This window comes from Rana temporaria, chromosome 5 (assembly GCF_905171775.1).
Source record: "Rana temporaria chromosome 5, aRanTem1.1, whole genome shotgun sequence".
Lineage (NCBI taxonomy): Eukaryota > Metazoa > Chordata > Amphibia > Anura > Ranidae > Rana > Rana temporaria.
The window spans coordinates 408,684,300-408,696,968 of NC_053493.1; the positions used below are offsets into that span (position 1 = coordinate 408,684,300).

The 12,669-nt window shown below is 42.1% G+C and overlaps 1 protein-coding gene across 1 annotated transcript in view; it reads right to left on the bottom strand.

Annotated features, from left to right (window-relative positions):
* The window catches only part of KCNK9 (potassium two pore domain channel subfamily K member 9), a 206,662-nt gene that overhangs the window by 21,679 nt on the left and 172,314 nt on the right, over positions 1-12,669 (bottom strand). The window lies entirely within an intron of this gene.

Sequence of the window (12,669 nt, forward strand, 5' to 3'; positions counted from 1 at the left end):
TGATCACTTGAACCAACGTGAGAGGCCTCCGCATGTTATACCTCGCTAGTGACCAGCGATTGAAATTTGTTTTTCTACCAACGTGGGTTACAAGCACAGCGCAGATGGAGTGGTGAGAAACATCCGGTTGTTTACATCGGTCCGCCGTGACCGTAGTTCATCAGCAATACGAATATTGAAGAAGTTCTGCTTTGTTTTGATTCACGAGTTTGATTTCAGTTATTTTTGTGAGTGCAACTTTTGCAGATTTTATGTGGTGTGTTACTAAACCTTCTTTTACGTTATCACACTATTATATGCTTTCTTCATTATTTATGAGGATCTCATCTATCACATTGTTGGATTTGGAAGTCTACTTAATGGTTTGAAAACCTTTTACATGCTTTTGTGCCGAAACACGAGAGTGTCAGGCAACTCGTTCTGGTGAGTGGCCAATTTTATTGGTGGAGGATTCACGTTGCACGTCGGGTGTGGTGGAAGATTTCTTTGAAGATTTCACATTTGAGAAAGAGAAAGAAAAGTTTTTCCTCGATTTTTCAACACTCATGAACTGTTTTTGCTTTTGAACACTTTATTTATCCACGGGTTCCTTTCGTTGGTCTATTTATTTATTTATTTATTTATTTATCTAAACCTTTTTGGTTCACTTGTGTGGGTCATATATACATTAGCGCTGTTTATATATGATTTAAATTTAAACCTCACTGTTTGAATACATTATATATACTTTGTCTCAAAAGTCTCCATCCATAGGAAAAATTAACAAACTCATATTAGAATTCATACTAAATTATATATATTTACAAAATATTAATTACAAAATGTTATATATATATATATATATATATACAGATATATCTATATCTATATTTATTTTCTATATACTGTATATCTAGCTATCTATAAATACACAGTATATACATATATATAAAAGTATTTCATTATTTTTTTTTACTTTCAGATTCCTTAATAGAAGCCCGCTGTAATTATTTAGTAACATTTTGTAATTAATATTTTGTAAATAAAGATCGGAATATTATACTCTGGATATTACCGGGTGTCCCAAAAGTCTCCATCCATGGGAAAAATTAACAGTCATATTATAATTCATACTAAATTATAATTTACATTATATATATATATATATATATATATATATATATATATATATATATATATATATATATATATATATATATATATATATATTGCTAAATGTATCTTTATTTACAAAATATTAATTACAAAATGTTACTAAATATTTACAGCGGGATTGTTTTAGGGAATCTGAAAGTAAAAATATAAAAACAAATAAATAAATAAATATAAATATATATATATATATATATACACAGATATATCTATATTTATTTTATATATACTGTATATCTATCTATCTATAAATACACAGTATATACATACATATAAAAGTATTTTATATTTTTTTTTTACTTTCAGATTCCTTAAAAGAATCCCACTGTAATTATTTAGTAACATTTTGTAATTAATATTTTGTAAATAAAGATCGGAATATTATACTCTGGATATTACCGGGTGTCCCAAAAGTCTCCATCCATGGGAAAAATTAACAAACTCATAGTATAATTTATATTAAATTATTTACAAAATATTAATTACAACATTTTACTAAATATTTACAGCAGGATTTTACAGCGGGATTCTTTTAGGGAATTTGAAAAATAAAAAAAATAAGATTTTATATATATATATATATATATATATATATATATATATATATATATATATATATATATATATATATATATATATATATAAAATTGTTGCTGAATGTATCTTTATTTACAAAATATTAATTACATAATGTTACTAAATATTAACTGCGGGATTCTTTTAGGGAATCTGAAAGTAAAAAGATAATAAAAAATGATATATATATCTATATACAGTATGGCCCAGATTCACAGAGACTTACGCCGACGTATCAGTAGATACGCCGTCATAAGTCTGAAAATGCGCCGTCGTATCTTTGCGCTCATTCTTAAAATGAGCTATGCCTGAATGTTGCCAAGATACGACCGACGTAAGTCTCCTACGCCGTCGTATATTGGGTGCATATTTACGCTGGACGCTAGGGGCGCTTCCGTTGATTTACGCGCCGAATATGTAAATGAGCTAGATACGCCGATTCACGAACGTACGTACGCCCGTCGCAGTAAGCTACGCCTTTTATGTAAGACATACGCCAGCGTAAGGATAAAACACCTCTATAGGTGGTGCAAGGTATGGACGTCGGAACTGCCGTCGGCTTTTAGGTCGTTTACGTAAGTCGTACATGAATGGGGCGGGGCGTAAGTTAGGTTCATGTCGTACGCATTGAGTCGTCATATCGTAGGGAGTATTTGCGATGTGATTCTGAGCATGTGCGCGCATGTGCCGTACCAACGGCCCTTCATTTACATGGGGTCACGGTTAATTTACATGTAGTACACCCACTACCTGCCTAATTTGAATTAGGCGGGCTTACGCCGGCCCATTTTCGCTACGCCGACGTAACTTTGGGAGCAAGTGCTTTGTGAATACAGCTCTTCCTCTCAGAGTTACGTTGGCGTAGCGTATATGAGATGCGATACGCCGGAACAAAGAAGCGCCGCTCTACCTGAATCCGGCTATATGTATATATATATATATATATATATTTTTATTTTCTATATACTGTATATCTATCTATATATATATACACAGTATATACGTATATATAAAAATATTTTATTTCTTTTTTTACTTTCAGATTCCCTAAAAAAAATCACGCTGTAATTATTTTGTAAATTGTTTTTAGATTCCCTAAAAGAAACCCCCTGTAATTATTTTGTAAAATTTTCTAATTAAAATTTTGTAAATAAAGATACTTTTAGCAACACTTTCCCCCCCCCCCCCCCCCCCAAGTATGCCAACTTTTGGGACACCCTGTATTGGTTGCAAGAAGAAAAGGTTAATTTTTAAATTCCCTTTATTGCCATTTTTGCCATTGCTATTGCTAACTAATTTGGTAAAACAATCCACAGATTAGCTGTTCTTACTGTAAAGAATCCTTCCTAAACCCATGAAAATATGTTTTCTATTAAAACAGGCTTTAAATACGTATGATGGGGGCCCATATAGCAGGGCTTTAAAGTTGATTTCTAGATATTAGAGTTTTTCAAAAGTGTGAGAATGTGGAAAATAATGCATGACAGCCAATAAGTGAATACGTATGCTCCTCACATATTCAAATTGCACAGATTATAGTCAGAAAACATTTCATGGTTCCTGAACCTGGCTTCCCATCTGACCTTGTTCCTGCCTATGCCTTGTTACCTCGCTGCCCGCCTGCTATCGAGCTCGGGCCGCTCGGCTATCCTTGTGACCCTGCTCTTGTCTCCTGCTTGGCTCAACGCTGTCTCCGAGTGCCTGTGCTGGCTATCCATCCTATCAGCCCTCCTGGGTCCAGCTCCTTACCGGATGCTCTACCTGCACCTCCAAGCCTGCAACTCCACTTACAAGTTCTGCATGCAACACCTACAGGCACTCGTGTGCCTCCTCACCCTAGCCACCATCTGTTCCACCTTCAGTGTGGCTTGGGTTGGAGATACAAGGGAGGCCGACCTCGCCATTCCAGACTCCTACCAGGTACGTGACAATCTGTTGATCCTCTGTGTATGACCCTGGCCTGGCTTACGTTCTTGATTACGGTATTCCCCATCTACTGTATATAGTTATTTGTAGGTCACTGTTTGGTTTATTGTCATTGTTTGGTATTGGAGATGTTTGTGTACTTCTATATTACTAATCTTAAAGCAGAGGTTCCGCCGATTTTTTTTTATTATTTTAAGCCAGCAGCTACAAATACTGCAGCTGCTGACTTTTAAAATAAGGACACTTACCTGTCCAGCGTGCCCGCAATGTCAGCAGCCGAGGCCGAGTAAGCGCTCATCCCTCGGCTGCACCCGCCGCCATCCTCGGTGAGGGAATCGGGAAGTGAAGCGTTCACTGCCTGGTTCCGTACTGCGCATGCGCGAGTACCGCGGCGCGCCATCACTGGTGCCCGCTCTCTCTCCCGGGAACAGTTAGGTAGATTCAGGTACGGACGCGTAACTTTGAGGCGGCGTAAGTTAGCGAGGCAAGTACATGATTCACAATGTACTTGCCTGCTAAGTTACGTCGGCGTAGCCTGAATCGGTGGGCGTAAGGGCGCCTAATTCAAATGTGTTGGAGGGGGGCGTGTTTTATGGTAATGAGGCTTGACCTCGCGTTTTTGACGTTTTTTTTTACTGCGCATGCGCCGGGCGACTACATTTCCCAGTGTGCATTGCGGCTAAGTACGCCGCACGGGCCTATTGATTTTGACGTGGACGTAAACGACGTAAATCCCAATTCACGGACGACTTACGCAAACGACGTAAAAATTTCAAATTTCGACACGGGAATGGCGGCCATACTTGACATTACTATTCCACTAGAGCCTAGCTCTAACTTTACGCAGCCTATCTCTTAGGTAAACGGCGTAAAAGTACTGCGTCGGCCGGGCGTACGTTCGTGAATTGGCGTATCTCTTCATTTACATATTCTACGCCGACCGCAATGGAAGCGCCACCTAGCGGCCATCCAAAATATTGCAATCTAAGATAGGACGGCGCAAGCCGTCGTATCTTAGATATGTTTAAGCGTATCTCTGTTTGAGTATACGCTTAAACATAGGTCGGCGTAGATTCTGAGTTAGGCCGGCTTATCTACTGAAAAGCCGGCCTAACTCTTTCTGAATCTACCTAAGTGTGTTTCCCAGAAGACAGCAGGGGGGTACTGGTAGGGGTGTGTCTGCCGCAGTAGTGTATTCTCGGAAGTGGGTGCAAATACCTGTCTCTGCATCCCCCTCCCCCTGAAAGGTTCCAAATGTGACACCGGAGGGGGGGGGGGGGGTTCCGAAAAATGGAAGTTCCATTTGTGGGTGGAACTCCACTTTAACAAACATTTATGTTCACTTTACATGCGTTTTGGTTCTCTCTTTTCAGTCCACACAGTCTGGTCTTACCTGTACATGACAATGGGGCATTATTCCTTCCACTAACACCAATGATGGGGCACTATTTCTCCCACTGATACCAATGATGTGGCACTATTCCTTCCACTGACACCAATGATGGGGCACTATTCCTTCCACTGACACCAATGATGGGGCACTATTCCTCCCACTGACACCAATATGGGACACTATTTTTTCAAATACCAATAATAGGGCATTATTCAACCCCACCGATGTCAGGATTTTTTTTTACTCCTACTGGTCATAAGGCCTCGTACACACGACCGAACATGTCTGCTGAAACTGGTCCGCGGACCATTTTCCACGGACATGTTCGGTCGAGTGTACGGCCGACCGGACAATTTTCCGGCGGATCGGACAGGTTTCCAGCGGACAAATGTTTCTTAGCATGCTAAGAAACATGTCCGCTGGAAGCCTGTCCGTCGGACATGTTCGGTCATCTGTACGACTTACCGGACATGTCCGCTTGGCCGAAAGCCCTCGCATGCATCAAAGTGATTCGACGCATGCGTGGAAGCATTGACCTTCCAGGGTCACGCACGTCACCGCGTCATCGTCGCGGCGACGGCGCGGCCACGTCACCGCGTATCCTGTCCAAGGGGATTTCGGTTTGATGGTGTGTACAACCATCAGACCGAAATCTCCGAGCGGACATGTCCGATGAAAACGGTCCGCGGACCGTTTTCATCGGACATGTCCCCTCGTGTGTACGAGGCCTAATTTGACCCCTCTAAAATCTGAAGGACAGTAAACTGGCCCTTTGTTTAGGAAGTTTGGAGACGCCTGCCCAAAGGAATAAGGTACAGGTATAAACACATGAAATGGGCAGTTAACCCTTAAAGTGAAGAATGAAAGATCTTCCTTATCCTACCTCATCAGGTTGAACAGACCAAAAGGCACCAAAGAAGAGAAGTTCATTGTTTGGGTGGACATACCCTTTAAAAGTGGTAGGCTGGCTTTTAGAAAGCAGAAGGTCTTGAAGCACCTCATTGGTGTTTATTCTCATCAAGATACTTGACCTTGAATTTATTTTGGTTCTTGCAGTAGAGTTTAGATCAAGCAGACACTGCAGAATTCCTGAATTGTAAGATGTTTCTATAATTAAAGTAGCCATAGAGAAATCTGAGACCGGAGCCATAGTGGGCGCAACAAATTAGAGTCTCCCTCTGCCATCGGGCCCTTCTCGACATCATTTAACGGTGCCATGACTTTCGCCCTTGATGAATGACCCAAGAACCTTCCTCTATAATTGGATCCATTCCTCTATATTTACCCATCTATGAATTCTTCACACCACAGTACTTCACCTACTAATTATTGAGTGTTTAAGGACACGGAGCTTTAAAGGAACAGCTTTAGGCATAATTATAATAAGCATAATGGCTAGTTCCAGGCCTATTTGTGAAATGCTGACAAGCGCTAATAGTTCCTGGAGCTATTAGAGTGTTGGAACATTTTGCAATGCCCTTCATCTCTAAGCAGTAAGAGCCAACAATGCCCCAAAGGCACCTTTCTCCTCTCATGTTGGTATGCTTTTTAGGAGTTGACTTGTCTTACCTAAAATAGCAAATGCACATGGGCAGTGTTCAGTAATCCCATTGCTGTCCAATTAGGAGGTTTATTTTTCTTCCCATTTTTTTTATTTTTTATTTTATTTATTGAAAATAAAAATTTTGACACACATATGCCATAGAAAAATATCTAAAGAAGTACTTTGAAAATAAATAAATAAACAAAACAGTTATAGAAAGCTAGGACTGTCCTTTGCCTGTAGGGTTGTAGGGAGCATGGGCAGTTCTTTGTCAGTAAAGTGGTAGGGAACTAGAACTGTTCTTTAGCATATCGTAGAAAGCAAGACTGTCCTTTGGCTGCACAGTAGAGAGCCAGGACTGTCCTTTGGCCATAGAGCTGTAGAGAGACAGGTCTGTCCTTTGGCTGTACAGTTGCAGAGAGTCTGGACTGTTCTTTGGCCATAGGGCTGTAGGGAGCCAGGTCTGACCTTTGCCCATAAAGTTTTAGGGAGCATGCATTGTTCTTTGGCAGTAGAGTGGTAGGGAACCGGGACTGTCCTTTGGCCATAGGGCTGTAGGGAACCAGGACTTTCCTTTGACCATAGGGTTGTAGAGAGCCAGGACTTTCCAATGACCATATAGTTGTAGAGAGCCAGGATTTCCTTTTGCCCTTAGAGTTGTAGGGAGCCATAACTATCCTTTGCTTGTAGAAATGCAGGAAACCAAAACTGTCCGTTTGCCAAAGAGATTTTTTGGGGGCCAATATTGTCCTTTGCCCATAGAGTCCTAGAGAATCTAAGCTGCCCTTTGACCATAGAATTGTAGGAATCCAGAACTGACCTTTGCCCATAGAGTTGTAGGGAGCATGTGCTATTATTTGGCAGTAGAGTGATAGGAAACCAGAACTGTCCTTTGACCAAAGAGTTTTGGGGAGCCAAGGTTGTCCTTTGCCCATAGAGTTGTAGGGAGACAGAATTGAATGGGCTATTGTTTGACAGTGGAGTGTTAGTGAACCAGGACTGTCCTTTGGCTATAGGGTTGTAGGGAGCCAGGACTTTCCTTTGACCATAGAGTTGTAGAGAGCCAGGACTTTCCTTTGACCATAGAGTTGTAGGGAGACAGGATTGCCCTTTGCCCATAGAGTTGTAGGGAGCCAGAACTGTCCTTTGCCCATAGAGTTGTAGAGAGCCAGGACTTTCCTTTGCCCATAGAGTTGTAGGGGGCCAGGATTGCCCTTTGCCCATAGAGTTGTAGGGAGCCAGAACTGTCCTTTGGTCATAGAAATACAGCGAACCAAAATTGTCCGTTTGCCAAAGAGATTTTTTGGGGACCAAGATTGCTCTTTGCCCATAGAGTCATAGAGAATCTAAGCTGCCCTTTGACCATAGAATTGTAGGAATCCAGAACTGTCCTTTGCCCATAGAGTTGTAGGGAGCATGTGCTATTCTTTGGCAGTAGAGTGATAGGAAACCAGAACTGCCCTTTGACCAAAGAGTTTTGGGGAGCCAAGATTGTCCTTTGCCCATAGAGTTGTAGGGAGACAGAACTGCATGGGCTATTCTTTGGCATTGCATGAATCTATGTATGGTCGCCGCTGCCACCCCCTATTCAGGTGTCTGGCCCCTTTTCGGGTGTCGGGAGCCATAGGTTCTAATAGGCGTCAAAAAAGGTGAACAGCGGGCGCCATGATGGGCACTCTCAGTTCACTCAGCGTTGTGTTAGGAAAGCGAATGAATATTAATTTTCCTAACACTGACCCGCCTCTCAACCAATCAGGTGCTCGGATCTGTTACCTGTCACCTGATTGGCTGAAACGACAGGCGCTGTGATTGGACGCCTATCAGGCATCCAATCATAGCAGAGGATGGGAAGAGAGGACGAGAGAAGACATCGAGGAGCGTGGAGGACACCACCGTGATCCCACCGAGACAAGGTAAGTACCGGGCGGGCGGGGGATGTACACTGGCAGCATTTGATGGGCACAGTAGCTGCGTTTGATGGCACAGTGACGGCAATTTATGAGTACAGTGGCTGCATTTGATGGGCACAGTGGCTGCATTTGATGGCACAGTGGCTGCATTTGATGGCACAGTGACTGCATTTGATGGGCACAGTGGCTGCGTTTGATGGGCACAGTGGCTGCATTTGATGGCACAGTGGCTGCATTTGATGGGCACAGTGGCTGTATTTGATGGCACAGTGGCTGCATTTGATGGGCACAGTGGCTGCATTTGATGGCACAGTGGCTGCATTTGATGGCACAGTGGCTGCATTTGATGGGCACAGTGGCTGCATTTGATGGGCACAGTGGCTGCATTTGATGGGCACAGTGGCTGCATTTGATGGGCACAGTGACTGCATTTGATGGGCACAGTGGCTGCGTTTGATGGGCACAGTGGCTGCGTTTGATGGGCACAGTGGCTGCATTTGATGGCACAGTGGCTGCATTTGATGGGCACAGTGGCTGTATTTGATGGGCACAGTGGCTGCATTTGATGGCACAGTGGCTGCATTTGATGGCACAGTGGCTGCATTTGATGGGCACAGTGGCTGCATTTGATGGGCACAGTGGCTGCATTTGATGGACACAGTGGCTGCATTTGATGGCACAGTGGCTGCATTTGATGGGCACAGTGGCTGCATTTGATGGGCACAGTGGCTGCATTTGATGGGCACAGAGGCTGCAATTAATGTTTTTTTTTTTCAGTTTGTTTGCACCCCCCAAAGTTTTGAGCACCACCCGCTACTGTACATCACCACAATACATAGGTTGGCCCTTATGCCGCGTACACACGACCGTTTTTTATGACGTGAAAAATATTTTTTTTTAAATTTGTCATTAAAAATGACCGTGTGTAGGCTCTAGAGCATTTTTCTCGACGTGAACAATGGGCATTAAAAATTTAGAACCTGCTCTAATTTTTCTCGTTGTTTTTCACGTCGTGAATAACGGTTGTGTGTAGGCTTTAACGACGGGAAAGCAAGCAAGTGCTCAGAAGCAAGTTATGAGACAGGAGCACTTATTTTGGTAAAACTAGCGTTTGTAATGGAGATAGCACATTCGTCACGCTGTAACAGACTGAAAAGCGCAAATCGTCTCTCACCAAACTTTTACTAACACAAAATCTGCAAAAGCAGCCCAAAGGGTGGCGCCATCCGAATGGAACTTCCCCTTTATAGTGCCGTCATAAGTGTTGTACGTCACCGCGCTTTGCTGGAGCGTTTTTTTTCCCATGATCGTGTGTATGCAAGGCAGGCTTGACAAAAATCACGTCGAGAAAAGAGTAGTTTTTTTCCATGACATTAAAAACGGTCGTGTGTACGCAGCATTAGAGTTCCCACTTCTGCGACATTTACCCAGCAACATCATAAATCATATTGCGGCTAAATCATTTTCTTCTCAATTATTTCACTCATCCCTGGACTATTTAAATCTCTGTGCTCCCCTCTGATCTGCTCGCTAGTGGCGGCTCTGCACGCTTTTTGGCAGTTTTTTTTTTTCTGTGTCTTTTCATAACCTTCAAATGATTTGACATGTCATTTATTAGCGTTCTCAAGTGAAACGCTTTCTTTGGTGATCAATACATCACCTTCACGGTTCTCATTATTTCTCTATGAATGGATCTTTTCAATCTCAAACAAAAAAATGAAGGCGCCATCTCGCACGCGGCTAAGACAAGTCTATTCATATTGGCACTTTTAATTGCCGCTAATTAGAGGAAAGCTGGGAGTGTGTTTTTATTAAGCACACAAAGAGTTATTACTGTAACATCCATCTGATGGTACATTATGACACGACTTTGACAACTCTTGTTTGCTTGCTGTTCCATATTTTGATGATTTTAGTTGGAACATTTGTAAATGTTGTTGTAAATTCTCATATCTATTGAAGAATGTGATCATCAAGCCCGAGATCAGATAAGATAGACAGGCTTGTGTTATCTTATCAGGTCAGACCTGACCCATAGACTTGCAATGAGATGGACATTCTTTTGTGATCTTTTTAGGTGAGACCTAAACCATAGACTTGTACAGGGATGGACGGTCGTTTGTGATCTTATCAGGCCAGACCTGGCCCATAGACTTGTACAGGGATGGAAGAACAGTAAAGCATTGTCACTGTGAGCAGGTTGTATAATTTGCTCACCAATTTTTTTTTAAGGGCTCATTTACATTTGAGCAATGCGTTAACACAAATTAGTTGCGTTTGTGTTGCTTTGAGGCAGCCCTTTAGGGTTAGTGCAAGGGTTAGTGCTAGGGTTATCTTCAGGGTTAGTGCTAGGGTTACCTTTAGAGTTACTGCTAGGGTTACTCTTAGGGTTAGTGCTAGGGTTACCTTTAGGGTTAGTGCTAGGGTTACCTTTAGGGTTAGTGCTAGGGTTAGTGCTAGGGTTACCTTTAGGGTTACCTTTAGAGTTACTGCTAGGGTTACCTTTAGGGCTAGTGCTAGGGTTACCTTTAGGGTTAGTGCTAGGGTTACCTTTAGGGCTAGTGCTAGGGTTACCTTTAGTGTTACTGCTAGGGTTACCTTTAGGGTTAGTACTAGGGTTACCTTTCGGGTTAGTGCTAGGGTTACCTTTAGGGTTACTGCTAGGGTTACCTTTAGGGTTAGTGCTAGTGTTACCTTTAGGGTTACTGCTAGGGTTACCTTTAGGGTTCGTACTAGGGTTACCTTTAGGGTTAGTACTAGGGTTACCTTTAGAGTTACTGCTAGGGTTACCTATAGTGTTACTGCTAGGGTTAACTTTAGGGTTACTGCTAGGGTTACCTTTAGGGCTAGTGCTAGGGTTACCTTTAGGGTTAGTGCTAGGGTTACCTTTATAGTTACTGCTAGGGTTACCTTTAGGGTTAGTGCTAGGGTTACCTTTAGGGTTAGTGCTAGGGTTACCTTTAGGGTTAGTGCTAGGGTTACCTTTAGGGTTTGTACTAGGGTTACCTTTAGGGTTAGTGCTAGGGTTAGTGCTAGGGTTACCTTTAGAGTTACTGCTAGGGTTACCTTTAGGGCTAGTGCTAGGGTTACCTTTAGGGTCAGTGCTAGGGTTAACTTTAGGGTTACTGCTAGGGTTACCTTTAGGATTAGTACTAGGGTTACCTTTCGGGTTAGTGCTAGGGTTACCTTTAGGGTTAGTGCTAGGGTTACCTTTAGAGTTACTGCTAGGGTTACCTTTAGAGTTACTGCTAGGGTTACCTTTAGGGTTAGTGCTAGGGTTACCTTGAGGATTACTGCTAGGGTTACCTTTAGGGTTAGTGCTAGGGTTACCATTAGAGTTACTGCTAGGGTTAGTGCTGAGGTTACCTTTGGGTTTAGAGTGAGCGCTGGGGTTAGTGCTAGGGTTAACCTTAGGGTTATAATGAGGGTTACCTTTAGGGTTAGTGCTAGGGTTACCTTTAGGGTTAGTCCTAGGGTTACCTTTAGGGTTAGTGCTAGGGTTACCATTAGAGTTACTTATAGGATTAGTGCTGAGGTTACAATTGGGGTTAGAGTTAGCGCTGGGGTTAACCTTGGGTTATAGTGAGGGTTACCTTTAGGGTTGGTGCTAACAATAGCACCAATAAACAGTAGAGAAATATATTTAATTGTCTCAGAATACTCCAGGTCGCATATATATATAAGTGGAAGCCCTCAAAGAGCAAGGAGCTCTGAACTGGGTTGCTATACCTACGGTGTACTTTAATACCCATCAGTATAGACAGAGGGAGCTCTCTATGGTGGATTCTGGAGATCTGCCTAATATTTGGAACTTCTTATCACTATTCCTTCCACTTATATATATATGCGACTTGGAGTATTCCGAGACAATGAAATATATTTCTCTACTGTTTATTTCTTCTCGTCCTGAGAAAGCCCAACGGCGAAACGCATAGACGATGCACAGAGGATATTTTCTATATCATATATCCTATATGGTTTTCTTTTATTGATTTGTTCTGTAAAAATATTTTGTAACTTTTGTAATAAATGTATATATTTTTTGATATTCCCGCCTTGCCTCTAAAGTCCGACCACTAGTTACCATTCCTTGAGTAATTATTTTTTCTTCTAAATTTACGGATATGGCAAATGTAAGTGCTTCCCCCCTTTCCCCCTACCCTATTTTT